Below are 15,841 nucleotides of genomic sequence, written 5' to 3'. Positions count from 1 at the left end.
TTGGTGCGCAACCCTTCCAGAAACAAGATCACTTACAAATACACTTTCCCTTCTTCAATGTCTCTACGTCAGTCAAATACAAGCAGGCATGTACAAGTGCACATAAGGACACACACATGCAGAAACCCATTTCGAGACCACTTAGCTAACAGTGTTGTCAGGGGGTACTAGCTACGTCACATCTGAATATTTCATGTTGGGGCTGAACTGCATGACTGTGACACTGATGTTTCCAAACCTTTTTTTTAGTACTGTTGCATCTGATTAAGTTTGCAAACATAATTTAGGTAATTTTCTCTTCAAGCTGCAGAATATGCCACTATGTATCCCGAAATGCCTGCCAACATCCTCCCCTTTTTTTGCTGCACCCATGAAGCAATCAACTTCTTGGCACAATCATAGTCTTATGCAGCGTCGTCATGAATTGCATTTACAGAGGGCTGAGAGTGCATTTTCTGAGGCCCTTTGTGTTGGAATTATGTTCAGCCGGAGTCCAAGAGCACGAAGAGAGCACAGGGATGAGTATAAAGGGAAAGCAGCTGTGTTAGCAGCTGAACTAATAAAAGACCATTTAAAAACATCCCATCTACTAATGCTTCACCCTGACACGAAGGAATTAACGATTGTTAGGATTTCAGGAATTCATTAATGGCTGTCATAAATTAATGTTACAAACCAACACGGTTTAAAATAGCACAAAAGCTGAGACATAAATGTTTCCCAGCTTCCTATTTTTGCAGTGAAAATGAATTGTTATTTTAGGGACATTGGCTTTAATTGCCAACATGCTTCATGTGGTGACATGATTTTATGATCACATTGTGGTGATGCATTAGTGTTTTTTGTTCCTTTGTGGACAGATGTGATCCTACAGTTCATAGTCTGTGTTTACATCATAACTGAAAGTGTCCAAGTGTTAATTTTGTCTGTGACAAAGAGTGGCTTACTACTTGGACCCCTAAGACCCCAGCCAAGTTAAATATCCAGGTGTTTTAGCAATACGGACTGCTAAAGTGCTTCGTCAACTGTGATAAAACCTAAAACAAACGGTGTGTGTTTTGGGGAGAAGGTCAGTAAGCGCACAACAACAACTTTCTCCACTCATTTAATTAAAGTCAACTCTTGGTTACCACTTGTCCTCGGATGAAATGAGCATCCAGTTTATTTCTCTGGCACACGTATGCAGACAGCGCAGACTGATTAATGCAGACACACACATTTGGGTTACATGCAGGACATATGCACAAAGTCCATCCAGATCCTTGTAGACTAGAGAAACAGACAAAAATTTACACATAGACACATGGACGCAGAAAGCATGAATTGTCTGGCTGAGCCATGAACTGCAGAAATCTATGTGAATCAGATTACAGCAGGAGAATGTAGCATAAAAAATCGAAAGCGTGGCGATAAATAGATTATACGATAGATGGAAAGAATACATTTCTCACAGCACCCATTGCCCTGGTCCATTGCTTCACACATGCGCCACAAATGCAAGGCCAGACCCAGCTGATGAGCTAGGAGAAATGGGACGCCCCCCATTGTGCCACTGGATTTGGTCACAGTAATTGGCTTGCAAGTGCGACAGTCAAGTAAACTTGAACGCATATGTGAATGTGGATTTCACAGTCATCAAATCTGTCAGCTGTGAAGCTTCTTGTAGTGACAAGACACTCTTGGTACACTCCACCAACATCGTCTAAACACCAAATGAGAGTTGGGAAAAAGAACGTTTTTCACTGCTAGTGTCCCACACCCTAAAACTACAACAGGGAGCAATTGCAGCTTCTCTGAAGGCTTGAGACCAAAAACTAAATCCTACAAAGACTCTTTATGTAGTTATCTGGAAGTTAAGTCATTGCAACTGGACTTCCTTCTTGCTAGGTCGAAACATTTTACTACTCATCCAAGTAGCTAGTTCATCCAAGATAGTGATTTATGCTCCAGGTTTGGTTTTAACTCCACCCCTAGCCTGAAGTGAAGTGAAGAAGCCTAAAATGGGTCGTTAGGTGTGTCCAACCTGGTGCGGGTGTGAATTGGGCCTCATCTTTCAGGGGATGGATGAAAGGGCAGCATGATAAATAGAAGACAGGTTGTGTCTAAGGCATGAGTCTCTGCCTGAGTGTGTTGCAGGGTTTGAAATAGACCGCCCCCTCCATGGTCAGTTTTTTCAGTTGCGGCTTTTGGACAAGGACATACGAAGTAAAGAAATTATGACATGTGATGTTGTGCCCCTGGAGACGAGCTGTCATGTCTAAGACCACACACTTGGCCTGTTATTTTTTCCCAGAGCTCCAGCGAGTTTGTCTATGTGCATGTGAATGTTGCATACTGTAGCTAGATACACAGCAGACACTGCACACCCTTATCCAAAACCTCTGGGATCACAGCAAGCTTCTTGTTGACAATAGCCATGAAGGGGGATTTATTTCTGGATCTGTACCACCAGCAGAATTAAAAACAGACCCGCTGTACTACTCTACTTACTTCCAGATTTCTTTGTGGATGCTTGTTCAACTCCAATTTTGTCTTTAAGGCCACAGGTTTAATTAGACATGTCAGAAACAAGCAGGACCTGATGTCAGTCACAGGTGTGACAAATGTTGCCTCTCGAACTGTTTCCAAACTAAAGACTGCATCTGAACCAGCCCTGGATGCGGCTAGCTGCAAAAGGGGGAACAAAGTCTTGGTATCATGGGCTAAGACCATTTTTGAGTTGTTTCAAGGTACTATGACATAGCAAGACCAGCAGCTCTGACAACCTCCATCTTTTGTGCTATGGTCCAACAGGCTACACACATCCTGGAGCTATCGTTGTACTGGATGCACGCAGATGAAATTGTTATCGATTTTTTTTTTTTGCGAGCGGGTTTTGCAGCAAACAAGCACAATTCCTTTAAATGCATCTGCAATCACACTTTTCTTTTTCTATTTCAAACACCAACACGTTAAACTCTTTTCTATTAACTAATGTGGACAAGCAGGTTGTGCTGCGGGGCTCTGGAGACTGCAGAGCCCTGTCATCTGCGTTGCATACCATTATCAGACATGACTAATTCAGCACGTGGCCAAAAGACTCTAAATGCGTAATTAAATATTTAATAAGGCCACAGACTATCCACCCACCTCGTACTAGCCATTCCTTGCAGCATTTATCCAGAAAGGCGCTGAAAGGTTGGGGGGCTTCTACCTTACCTGAACACACTGTAGCTCTCAGGGCTTGCACTTATCATCTTTGAAATGTGCCCCTGGTCAAATCAGACAAGTGTTCTCAAGGATTTAATGAATTTGTTTCAACTTTATACAAAAGATCCACTATGTGAACCAAAGTGCCCTAAATAATTTGTTTGTGTAGATTCTCACTGCTCCCTAATCTCTCGCTCTTTAATTACACATCACGCTGTGTTCTTTTCAAAAGGCCGACTTTTGAACAAGACTTGTTTTAAGTGATACATTGATCCTCTGTGCCTGGATACATTCAAACCTTGTTGAGCCCAGTGTGCTGAGCTGGAATCTGGCCCAAGTCCAGTTCCACTGTGGCTAGGGTGTTAACTGTGTGGGGGAGGCTGGGACCATCCAAGCCAGAGAAATCATGGCTGCTCACTTCTCATCCCAAAGTCATGTTTCTGCTGATAGAGAAAGAAAAGGGTGCCAGAGATGTGAATATGTGTCAGCGTATGGAGCATACAGTGAATAATGTGGTCCTAGCAGTGTGTGTGTGTGTGTGTGTGTGTGTGTGTGTGTGTGTGTGTGTGTGTGTGTGTTAGGAAAAAATAAGAGCAGGCCTACACTTTACTACTGTAGATAAAACTGCAAGGCTGTGTTGTCTGTTGACTGATTTTAAAGCAAACTTCACATTAGATACAAATTTGTGTGTTCAAGTAGAAGCGGTGTATAAAGGATGGTTAGAAGGTCACAACAAATAAGGATTCATCCTGTGTTAAGTGCAAACACTGAAATCACTATAGGTGTGGAGGGGGCTATTAACCCACCATTACTCCCACCCACCTTTCGATTTTGGAATATTACTCGGCCTAATGCTCACACTGTGATAGTTTGATTAAATAATTGTATCCATATGCATCAGAACCTTTTAACCAACTACTTGTGTTTAAAGCTAATTGCTGCAGGACAGTAGGTGGATGGAGCGCAGGACTACCACACTACAGACCTGAAATCTATTACCGAGACGCTTGTGTGGTTGCGTTTGGGCAACAAAAGCACATTTGCTAAGGTTTGTTTTGTGTCACAGTGGAACTCCATGGACCAGAGACGTGTAAATCAGGCTGTGAATATACAGACAACAGTGAATGTCTCCTAGCTGTTTAGAGGAGAAAATCCTTGTTGGCTGGTTGGTTAAATTTAAGATTCCTAATAGGTTAATGTTAAAAACATTAGGAAGAGTTTATTAGTCTAAACAATTTTGCAGTTAAGCCATGCAATATAGGACCTACAATTGTCATACAATGCTTTATCTAGAATTGTCTTTATGTTGCTGCAGTGCCTGGATTGCTTTGTGATATCTCAACCTAAATACAAAAGTGTCTCATACCAGTTTTCAATGGCAGTTACCTACAGTTTAAATGCTAAATTGCAAAAATAATGCTTTGGACTGGTATTGGCACCATCATATCACACAAAAGGGATTAATCTTGGACAATTCCCGTACCCTGCTGTCTATCACAGTGCCTGCTGGGGAACATTAGGTGGGCTGTTTATGTCCTTGAAAGCTTTGCCTCTTTTGATTATTGCCGTCACTTTTTTTCATCAGTGTCTGTTCCAGTCTGGAAATGGCAAGACCATCATTTTTGAATAGATGATTATTGTCCAAGGTGCTTTGAAGGTCCCCTGGGGTGGAATGAAATTCACTTGCAACCAAAGTGCCAGCTCTCCACATAGACCGTGAGTCACATGTTGTATATGGTCCTGCAGGACTCAGTGTACATACTTTGTATGTTAAAGAAAACAAAGACTGACAAATTAAAAACCAGGATGCTGCTAATCACCTATATCACCTGCAGCGGCTCACTCAGAGTTGGTCATCACTGATGACTCATGGCATGGGCATATTCCAAGATGACAATGGCATGATTCATCGGAGCTTAAATTGTGAAAGAGTGATTCAGGAAGCATGACGCATCACTTTCACACAGGGATTGGCCACCACAGAGTCCAGACCTTAACCCCATCGAGAATCTTTGGGATGTGCTGGAGAAGACATTGTGGAGTGGGCCGACTCTCTCATCATCAATACAGTATCTTAGCAAAAAATGTGTGACATTGCAGAAGCTCATTGAAAAGATGGCACGGAGAATGGTTAAGGCAGAGAAAAAGAAATATTAGTATTTGTGACTTTTTTGTCAGAAAATAAATCAGTATAGTGGTTAAATCTAAAATAATTGAGCTGGTGACAGAGATACTTTATGTTTTCGGGTTGTGGTTCCATTCATCTGTGACTCTATCTGGCCCATTCTTATGAATGCAATATCTCAGGAAGGCACTGACTGAACAAATCTGGCACCTTTTGCCACTTGGACTAAAGGATAACATCTTGGTGGCCAGAGGTCAAAGGTCGTGGTGACTGTCTCCTCATGTCTGTCAAAACAATGTCTCAGGAACGCCTGGAGGGAATTTATTCAAATGTAACACAAACGTCCACCAGGACTCAATGATGAACTGATTAGAATGAGTCTGGACAGACATGCACATAAACTGCACCTTGACTGGTTGGCAGAAGCATACAGCTGCAAGGTGGTGATTTGTTTCTGTTCATTTTACGTCGGTCTCCTTAACCCCCCTTGATTTATTTACATCAGCATCCAGTGCTGTCTTCCTATACACAGCATGAACACGTAATTAGATCACATAAAATAATGAACTGAAATCATCATATCAGTGCAATTAACTGTGCAGGCAACTTAAAGAAGTACAAACATTTCGATGTCTCCCATCAATCCAGAATTATCAGTACCGGCAACAAAAAGAAATGAAAGCTATTCAAACCCTAACTGCCCTGTTGACTTAAAAGCCGAAGCTAAAGAGGCAGAGGATTTCAGATTCTAAAGCGGTTGCTGGTGACTTTCAGTGCTCAATTTCAGCAGAAGGCAGCTCAAGGCAAATAAAGTAAGCATTAGGTGAGCTGTGGAAAGCTAATTTTCTATATCTGGTGTGATAGAGAGCACTGAGAGGTCAGAATTAACTACAGAGGGGAGGCTGTTTACTTCCCTCCTTACTTGTCATATGCTGAGTTTGTCAGTCAGCTGACTCCTGGCAGTGCCCCATATTTTCCTCCCTGCAGATCAGAGGAGCAGACTCCAACATGGACCATGCTTAAATTGACCCCCAGCGGTGGAGGTCACAGCCCTCAAAACCAAACATGTGCTTTATGTGTTCGAGTCAAGATGCCTAAAGGTAACACTCACCCAGAGATAACATGCCGGAAATATGACCCACATTTACGGGATTACACAGACACAAATATATAGCTAACACACACACACACACACACACAAATTGCAAATATGTACACCCAAGCAGCATGTGTGCTCATTCGCCCAGTTAGATGCTGCTGCCCTAAAGCTAAAGTAAGCAGAGAATATTTTATTCCAGCAGTCATGTCACTGAGCAAACAGTCTGAGGTTCTAGTAAATTCACTTGTTTGGGCTTGCCACTTATCCAGCTATTCATTAGCTATTGTAGTAAACAAAACAAAAAAGATTCTCACTGAATTAGCTTTTCCTGTACTTAATGTACTACTTATATTGCTAGTGTTCATACTTCAGGCAAAATCTCCTGCACAAACGTAGTGGCACAACAACTAAAGACCTATTGGAAATCCAAACTGTCCAGAGTCCTAGAATCACTGTCTAACTTAAAACCAAATGTCATTCTGGAGAATAAAAATGTTCAGCCAGAGCAGTTTGGCTTTAGACCTGCCCACAGTACAAGGGCTGCTACAGCCGTTGTTGTGCATAAAACTCAATTGGTTCACTACAAGTGGCTGTAATTATATCTCTTTGATAGAATTCCACCTGTTGTTGCTCATCAAGTTCCCAGAAGGATAATTAAAGTCTGTGATGTACATTTTTATGAGGATGATACTTTGTGTATTTCATTAGGGCAACCACAAACCAGGCCTTTTCCAGATCCTTTTCAGCTTGTGTACCCTAAACCTGGTATCTCTATCTATTCTTCTATTCATTCATCAACATTATTTTGTGGTTTACCTAAGACCTCACTGGTCAAAAAAAAATCTTTAGTGGGACTTTGTTTTTTGGCCTTTTACTCTCTAGGTTTTCTGGTTCTGTCTTATATTTAGGGCACAGCGGGGGGAAACCCTGGTTCTCTATGCCAATGCTGATTACCTGGATTAAGTGTATTCAGTCACACAGAAGCTGAAAGATGCCATCTTAGATGTGAGTGAAGACATAGTGAATTGGCATCTTCCTGCTTCTAGTGTGTTGTAACAGCTTTCACTCCTTTACTTTCAGGCTTTGCTCCAGCCATTAGCTTCCATTCAAACAGAAGAGCACTAATGAGGGCCACCAATGATGTCCTGTGATAAGGCCTCACAGTCAGTGTTCAAGTTCATCCCAAAGATGGTGAATGGGTTTGGTGTCAGGGGTCTGTGTGCAAGAGTCTATAGAAGTGAGCCTTTTAGCACTCCATCCAGAGTTTGGCATTATGATCTTAGGCTTTTGCACAGCTCCTTGTCCTGGAAACCCATGCCAGTGAAAAGTTGTTGTGCTGCCTCCTGAGGCAGACTTCAGCATGTTAGTGGGTGTTCCAACCAAACTTTTTACACGCTGCACACTTCAGCACTTGGAATCATTTCCTGTTACCCAAATTGCTTTGTAGATGAACTCTTGTTCTTCCTAGAAGGACAAAAACGCCACATTGGGAGTCACCTGCCTCTTGAGTATGACCCATTCTGATGGTAATGCTAATGTTGATCAGTGGAGACTGCTCAGCCATTTCTTTCATTTTAGAGTGCTGCTGATGACATGCTCACGAGTGTGAATGTGTGTGAATATCAGACAGTGTTCAGGTGCCAATCAAAATACCACAGGATTTTTGGTGCTCCATCTGACTTGATGTGAATTCAGCGTGAAACAGCCAAAGCCACTAATTTAAAAACATGATATGTAGAGTAGCCATGTAGTGTAGACTGTGCTGCTCACCTACCTTGCATGTGTGACCAGAAGGGCATACAAAACAACTGAAAGGTCTCTGCAGACAGTAAAGAGCCCAAACAGTAGCTGTTTTATTTAATTGTGTCAAAATACTGGCAGGGTGGGGCATTTGATTTCTGGCTGGAGATCAACAAGTGCAGCGAGACACTAATTGTTTACTACCCCGCTTAAGTAAACATTCCTGACGGCTGGGACTGTCACAATAATGTCTTTACTGTACAGTACCTGCTTACCTTAATTTGTCTGAGGGCCTAATCTCAGTTAGCATAGTTAGCATTTTTCTTGTTCATTTTATCAATGTTCATGTAAACAGCTTGCTTCTAAAAATATTCTTTATTTGTATTGCAATAATGCAAACATGAAGACTGTGTGGTCAATTCCACACAGCATTGTCTTTGTCACTTTCAGTCACTTAAAGAGTTTTTTTTAGCAGCTACTTTTCTTTACATTTATTTTCTTGCATATTATCACATTACTGCCACAGAAGATCTAAGCTAGTACAAGTCATCTCCTAATGTTTCACATTATTTTCGTCCATCACGTTGTTTCAGCTTTAGTTAAATGCAAAAGTAATGGGTCGTCATTTGACTTCCCATTGTTGTATCCAGTTCAATATATTCATCAAATATGCATACACACTTCCAATACTGCAGCAGCAGCAATAATTGCATGTGCATCTACCATTCTGTCAATCGGTGGATGGGCTAACGAAAATATACTATGCATGGGAAAATTAGCCTGTTTGTCCTAATGTTGCGGTGGATGAGATCCAATTAATAAATAAATAAACAACAACAAAAAAACAAAGAAGAAGTCTAACAAATGCAAACTCCACTGAGGTGAGGGCTTTTTCAAGGTATGGCTTAGGACTTGTAACTTTGTGTTGATTGGATTGATTTTCTACCAAAGAGCAAGACCAAAGAGCTGCAGGCACTTGTTTTTGACGACTGCCATTAGGCCGCACAAGTGGAACTGTGTACCATTCTGAATGTCACATACATAAACACACTCCCTTCTTCAATAAGTCCAACATCCCAGGTTTCCACAGCCTCTAGAGCTCTGCATGTAATTACTTCTCTATGTGGACCAGTAGTTAGCTAAATGTTGCATAGTGGAACAGACACTTAATACATTTGAACTGTGCCCCTTAAATTCTTAAATATTTGTGTGTTTTTTGTATTTTTCATTGCATTAATCTAATTGCCTTATTTGTTTAGTTTTGTTTTTAGGCCATCTCCACTACCATAACTTGTGAATTTCACCTTGGGGATCAATAAAGTTTTATTTTACACTGTATTATCTCAGTTGTTGGGGCATTTCAAGTCAATGCAACCCCACTCTGAATAATTTTCTTCATCCTGCAAAGCCTCCTGCATGGAGGTGTTCTCTTCCAGTCCTGCAGAGCCCTCCTGTTACACATAGCTCTCCACTACCACCACCAAAACATTACAATACTGTCTATACCTTTAGTTAGGTTTCGCAATCTATGAATAATGACTTGCATTGAAGTTGTTTTGGAGGCTTGTTGTTATTACTTGGGTGCTTGGTAGCTTGGTGTCTGAACATAATTTAGAGCCCATACTGAGAGGAATAGTAATCTTATCCAGGCAACGTGGTGAGAGCCCTGAATTTCACTGTGAGCTAATCCAACGTCCAAAGCCAGTTTAATAATAATAGTAGACAAGGAGAATAGGCAAATCCTTAGGAACAGTTGGGAAGCTGTAATTAAGCAATGTTTTGCATTTGTTGGGAACCAAACAATGAATTTGTGATCGAAATATTTAATTAATGGTCTGTCCATTGACTAATCTGTTTATTGAATCAACTCTAAATTTAAATCTCACATTTGTCTCTCAGCCTCACTTCTCCTGTCCTCAGTTCCTGTTTTACACACACACTCACACACACACACACACCATCCAGCTGGCTCTACTCTGCTTTCTTCCTCTGGCCTCCCTCTCTCATTCACTGAGCTCTTGCCAGTTTCTTTGTTCTATTTTCCCTCCATGTCTTCCTGGTCCGCCGCACTCCGCCCACTCGCTCACCTGCAGCTCATTCACTGCAATAAGCTCCTGTAGGTAAGTCCCCGGTCTTCAAGTGCTTCACGTTAAGTTGTTCACTGATCTCGCCGTTCTGCCTTCGCAGGTTGTAGGTTTTATATGGAAATTATGGACATTTTCTGGCACATTTCATGTACAAAAACACAATAAAGGCTGAGAAGGGCATAGTTAAGAAGGTAGAGGGAGGGCTGGGCAGAGGAGAGTTGATTGATTATGACTGTCCTACGCTAGCTTTAGCATTAAAGCTGCACTAATCGAGAGCATCCTGATAGTTGAATGATTGCAGCAAACCCAGTATCCCCAGTTTGAGTCCAGCCAGGGACTTTTATCACAAGTCACATCCCTCTGTCTTTTCCCATGTTTCCTGGACACCCACCGGGTTTGTGAGTTTGAACCAACAACTTTTACCTTACATGTAAGCCTTACATCGATTGGAAATGTTGCATTTTAGTTCATCAGATCATCTACAAAGACAAAACAGTTTGAAAAAAAAACCCCTAATTGTTCCTTTAATATTCAGTCTGGAGTTCATGAATGACACCCCACCTCCTGAGCTGCATTCACACTTCACACATGTCCCCCACTCTGCGCCTCCTTTTGAACATTTCCACACAAGTTGTCTTGTCACCAGGTCTGTTCATTAGCACAAACATGAAGCCATTTAAGGGCAGCACGTGCTCTTGTGAGATCTTCCTGGCTGCAAAGAACATCATATAATCAATACATTTTAATAGCTACTGATATCAAATGAGTGGAGTATTGAGTGGTGTACCGAGGTATGGATTACTGCAGCATTGATCTGGACAGCTGTACCTGACAGAAGGCAGTTCTTACAGCACCAAACATTCTCCTCTCCTCTCCCGGGTTTTTGAAGCTCAGTGCTTTTTCTTTTTCTGATCCACCATGTACGGAAGTGTCTCTTCTTCCTTCTGTTCCCATCCTCTTCCTTCATTTTTATGCACTCCCACTAATCTTCAGGATTAACTTATTCTGCATCTACCTGTATTCTTTGATTATTGCTGAAAGCCTGAACGCAGAAAACTGGCTGAGATTATCTCCCAGTGGAGTGTTTGATGTTCCCCTATTAATGAGGCTGGCAGCAGAAAGCCGCAGCACTTAAAACCTTCCCTTTTATGTTGATGTAATGTTGCAGCCATCTTAAAAGCTGTTATTACAGAGCCATCGCATTCATTCAGGCATGTCCACTCCTGCATCAATTTAGGGTCACACCTGGGTCAAATTGTATTTATGCTCAGCAGCATCACAGATAGTTTTGATATCTTAAGGCAGACAGCGGGGAGCAGTTTTAAATTGCAAACATCAAGTCAGTGATGATAACACAACAACACACACACTTCATAGTTCTTGCAGGAAGGATAAGGGGATATTATGTGGGCTTAGTTTATTGACTGTGTGTGTGTGTGTGTGTGTGTGTTATTAAAAGCCAACATAAAGGGACACAACTGTACACAGTCTAACTGTTGCTTTAATTGATTGAATTGAGATTTTCTTAATCTTTCTTTGCACAGAATAAAATACTGTGTTGTGAAACACAGCGGGAAGCGGTTTTAGGTTTCGATACAGCTTCAGCGACTGCTAGTGGAAAAATAAATAAATAATGTCAAGTGTTTTGACATCGGAACATTTTTTTTTTTTTTGCTGAATTCTGCCTCGTTTCACATCGTCTTCTTTAATAGTTTGCACTTCCAAAGGTAGTTTTCAATGGGGTCATTGTGAAGCAAACAGAATTTCCCTGTGATGTGTCTAATTAACTACAGATTTAAAACTGATCAGTTGGTGCAGGTTAACAGTTAACCCCTTTTTTTCCTCATTTATATTTATGTAAACACAGCACAAGAATAGGTTGCAACAATACTACTAAGAATCCTGGGTAATATTGTGAAGGCCTAATTTAAGCTGGAGTAGTTGGATGTTTGCAAATCAACAGCAGACAAGTAGGAAAAGTTTAGTGAAAATAGAAATAGGTCCAACTAAATGTCTAACTTCATTCAGGGACAGGAATGGGGATGCGACAGTACTCCAGCTTTAAAAATGTACTTAACAGAGTCAGCTGGCTTGTTACAATTCTCTAAATCCACAGTTTGGTCTGAGCATTTTTGAAACACCTACCTACACTGTGGACTGTCTGAATGCCTGAACAGAAGCTTCAGCTGACACACAGCTCACACTATGCTTTTAAAATGTAGGAGAAAGCAGCAGGTTGGTGGTGCTGGAGGAGAAGGGAGGAGAAGGGTGATGCAGTTCCTTCCTCATGAACTGCATCACGAGACCGTGGACGTTTGTGTGGTGGTCTTGGCCTCGGTTTCACCCCTGCTCACCTGGGTTTCAAAGACAACTTAGCAGCAAAAGGCCTGTCACATAAATATACATACGCACGCTTTCAAAGAAGTGGTGCACTGTCACACCAGAGGGCCCTCATCACGAGACACGGGTGGACACGGTCTCCCACTTTACCCTTCAACTCAATCATGGTTGAGGTCCTCTGGTGGTGTCCAGTGCCACACAGTGATGTTTCCAGTAGTATGTCACCTGGCTCATCACCTCTCTTCCACTGTCTCACTCTTGCTGTCTATCCATGTCCTTGCTGTTGGCCCATGTCAGTTGTATCTGCAGCTCTCTGCCTCTATAGCAGTGTCTGAAACACTCCACCTGCTCATTGCTCTCCTCTGTCTGCTTCCACTTGTCTCTGTCCTCCCTGCTACTGTCGCCTGCGTGTCTCTGGCCCATACCCTTCTACTTCTCTTCTCTGTTTCAAACATAATACACATTGTCACACAATTTTCAAGCTTTATCTCAAAGTCTAGAAAAAATGATTAGTTTCAAGTATTAAACAGAATTAGTTTAAGATTTCGAGTTTGTTAACAAGAGTTTGCTGAAGTGAGCATCATGTAACTGTCAACATGCACACATGGACTTGACGGCAGAGGCAAAGAAGTCACATTTCTTTACACTCAGGGCTGTTTGATAAACTGCTCATAGTGCGGTTATTACTTTGTGTAAGCAGCTCACAGTTCCCATACCTGTTCTAGGCAGAGTAGGAAAAAGAGTGGCACTCTGGAAGAGAGTAGAGAGAAAACCAGAAACCCCCAAGTTAAGAACTGTGGCAATAAAAGCAAAGAAGGATCAGCATTTAATCAGCTTTATTACCGGTTCTTTAAAATATGCCCGCAGCTGATGGGATACACATCTTTAGAACTGCCTCAGGACATGTCTTAATAGACTAAACAGTCCATGAAAAAAAGACATAAACACCTAGCATTGGCCACCTTTCACATAACAGATATTCATTTGAACTTTGGACCGTAATTGTCCAACTTCCTGCTTTGTATCTTATCACACCAAACAACAGCCGTCATGTGTTGTCCACCCTGAGCTCCTTAAGTAGATTTTGTAACATATGTAATGTCACCAACCGTCACTCTTGCCTCTGCCGTATTTACTATAGAGGTAGATAGAACCAAACTTCCCCTCCTATCATTCACGTCTCCTGCTGTAGGAGGGAGGTATGTACAGAACCAGATCTATTGGTGTGATAACAACGTTCTCATTAAAGTCCTGTCTTTTAATTTCATTTTTGTATGTATGTGTATTGTTTTGGGGGTTAATGAGGTTTGTTGAAGGGGGTGTTTGGGAATAATTACATGATACACTGATGAGGAAAATGGTGCATTAAAATGATATGATCATTATCGTTACTGTGTTGCTTTCGAATTGATATTGCTTGCAGAAAATAAGCATCTTTAGAAAAGCCGATGACACCTTCCACCCCGACGAGCCAATCCATGGTAGCCCAGCTGCTCTGGAAGCGCCAATAAGTCATGGTTCACTAACTGACCCTCCAAAGGACCAGTCATGCAAGGCTGAGTGTGTGAACGGCATGAAATTAGTTGGCCGGAAGAATACTGTACATGCAAGTTTACGCTTGGTTTCCCCGCTCTCTTGTCTTTATACAAACATGTGGAATAAAGCTTTAAATGTGAAATGTTTTATGATTTAGAAAATGAAAAATTGTCCTGGTGGAACCATATTGATCCAGAGCAGATCTCTTTCTCTTTTCTGCCTTTCCAGAACCTTTTTAATGTGTCTATAAATGCTTCTCGCATCAGATTCTAATGCCAAGTTGAGCTAAAATGAAATCAGCATTTTTTTTTCCCACAGATTACTTAAATGGGAATAAAATATGGCACAAATTCATATGTCTGGACTTGAAACAGCTGACTAAACTTGTGGGAAAAAATACCTCAAGACAACCAATAACAAAAAAAGAAGTGTGGGAAGGCCAAGCTCCCCTCGTGTACCACGTCTTTTTTAGGAGCTGGCTGTGATCGATTCTGTCATGTCTGAGTTGATGGCTGATAAAAATGTCTGCCTGTTTATCACCTTTTGCAATGCAGAAAATCAAAACACATGTTGTGAGAGGGGAAAAAAATTGGCTTAGCTATCTTCATAAAGACCAGGAGTGACGGGAAATCCATTTCTGTCGCATGCAATTACCAGCATGCTGATTCGGGGAAAACGCTCCTGCTTTATATTTCATCAAGGCCATAGAGGAGCTGAGGTGGCGCTCGATACTGGCCTCCACTCACACCCCTACACAGTACAGGAAGCTGCTACAGTCAATGTAAGGATGGGTGTAGAAATCCTGTACGAGGACAAAAGTTAAGAGAGGAGAAAAAAAAAGAGAGACAATCATTTAAATTTTACGTTATCTTACTACATCACCTGTTTTCAAAGTCCGTAAAGACCGTCTGGTAAAAAACCTCGACCCATCTCAACTCTTTCAAGGCCCTTTAGAAAGATTAACATGTGGCACAGCTGTTTCTTCATAGTCAATACTGTGATATGTATTTTTAACCGCTGCCTCTAGACGCTGTCTAGGAAATCCCAACCCAAAAAGTTTCAACTTTGCTCTAGAATTTCTTTTTTTTTTCCAGCACTCTTAGTTTGTGTATTGTAACAGAAGACACTGGAATGTCAGTTTTAGGTGTGCATGAATTAATTTACAACATTTAAAGAAAAATGTCAGGAATATGGCAGCTTCTTCTGTCACAGACATATTTATATTATTTGAATTTACAAAAATGAAGATACATTAAAATAAAGTAGAATACACATTGCCCTGGATGGCCCCTTTGATTAGACTCTAACAGAGAACCACATGAATGATAATGTTGCTTTGAACAGGTGGATGTTTAAATAATGTTAACAGTTTTAAACTGTTCACAATATCATCTCATTAAAATATCAGAGATGTGTAACCAACGCGCTTCCAGCAAGTGTCCATGCAGGTTTAAATTATCTATGGCCATGTGCTATGCAGGACTTCTGGATATGGGACTTCTAGGGTCTGGTTACACAGGGCAGCTGTCTGCTTGCAACTGCCTGAAATCTTTCTACAGTTTATGGCTGGTGTACTTCTTTGTTTGTTCTGATCATAGTGCATCTCTGTATTCAGCTGTCTTACAGTACTACTATGAGGATAGGGTATTAATCTGACACTATAAGATTTAAATGTTAATGTAAGTAGGTTGAGGTTTATAATATCTCCACATGGTTTTAATAATA

This window comes from Anabas testudineus, chromosome 16, assembly GCF_900324465.2.
Source record: "Anabas testudineus chromosome 16, fAnaTes1.2, whole genome shotgun sequence".
NCBI classification, from domain to species: Eukaryota; Metazoa; Chordata; class Actinopteri; order Anabantiformes; family Anabantidae; genus Anabas; species Anabas testudineus.
Note: the sequence above shows the minus strand (reverse complement) of the source record.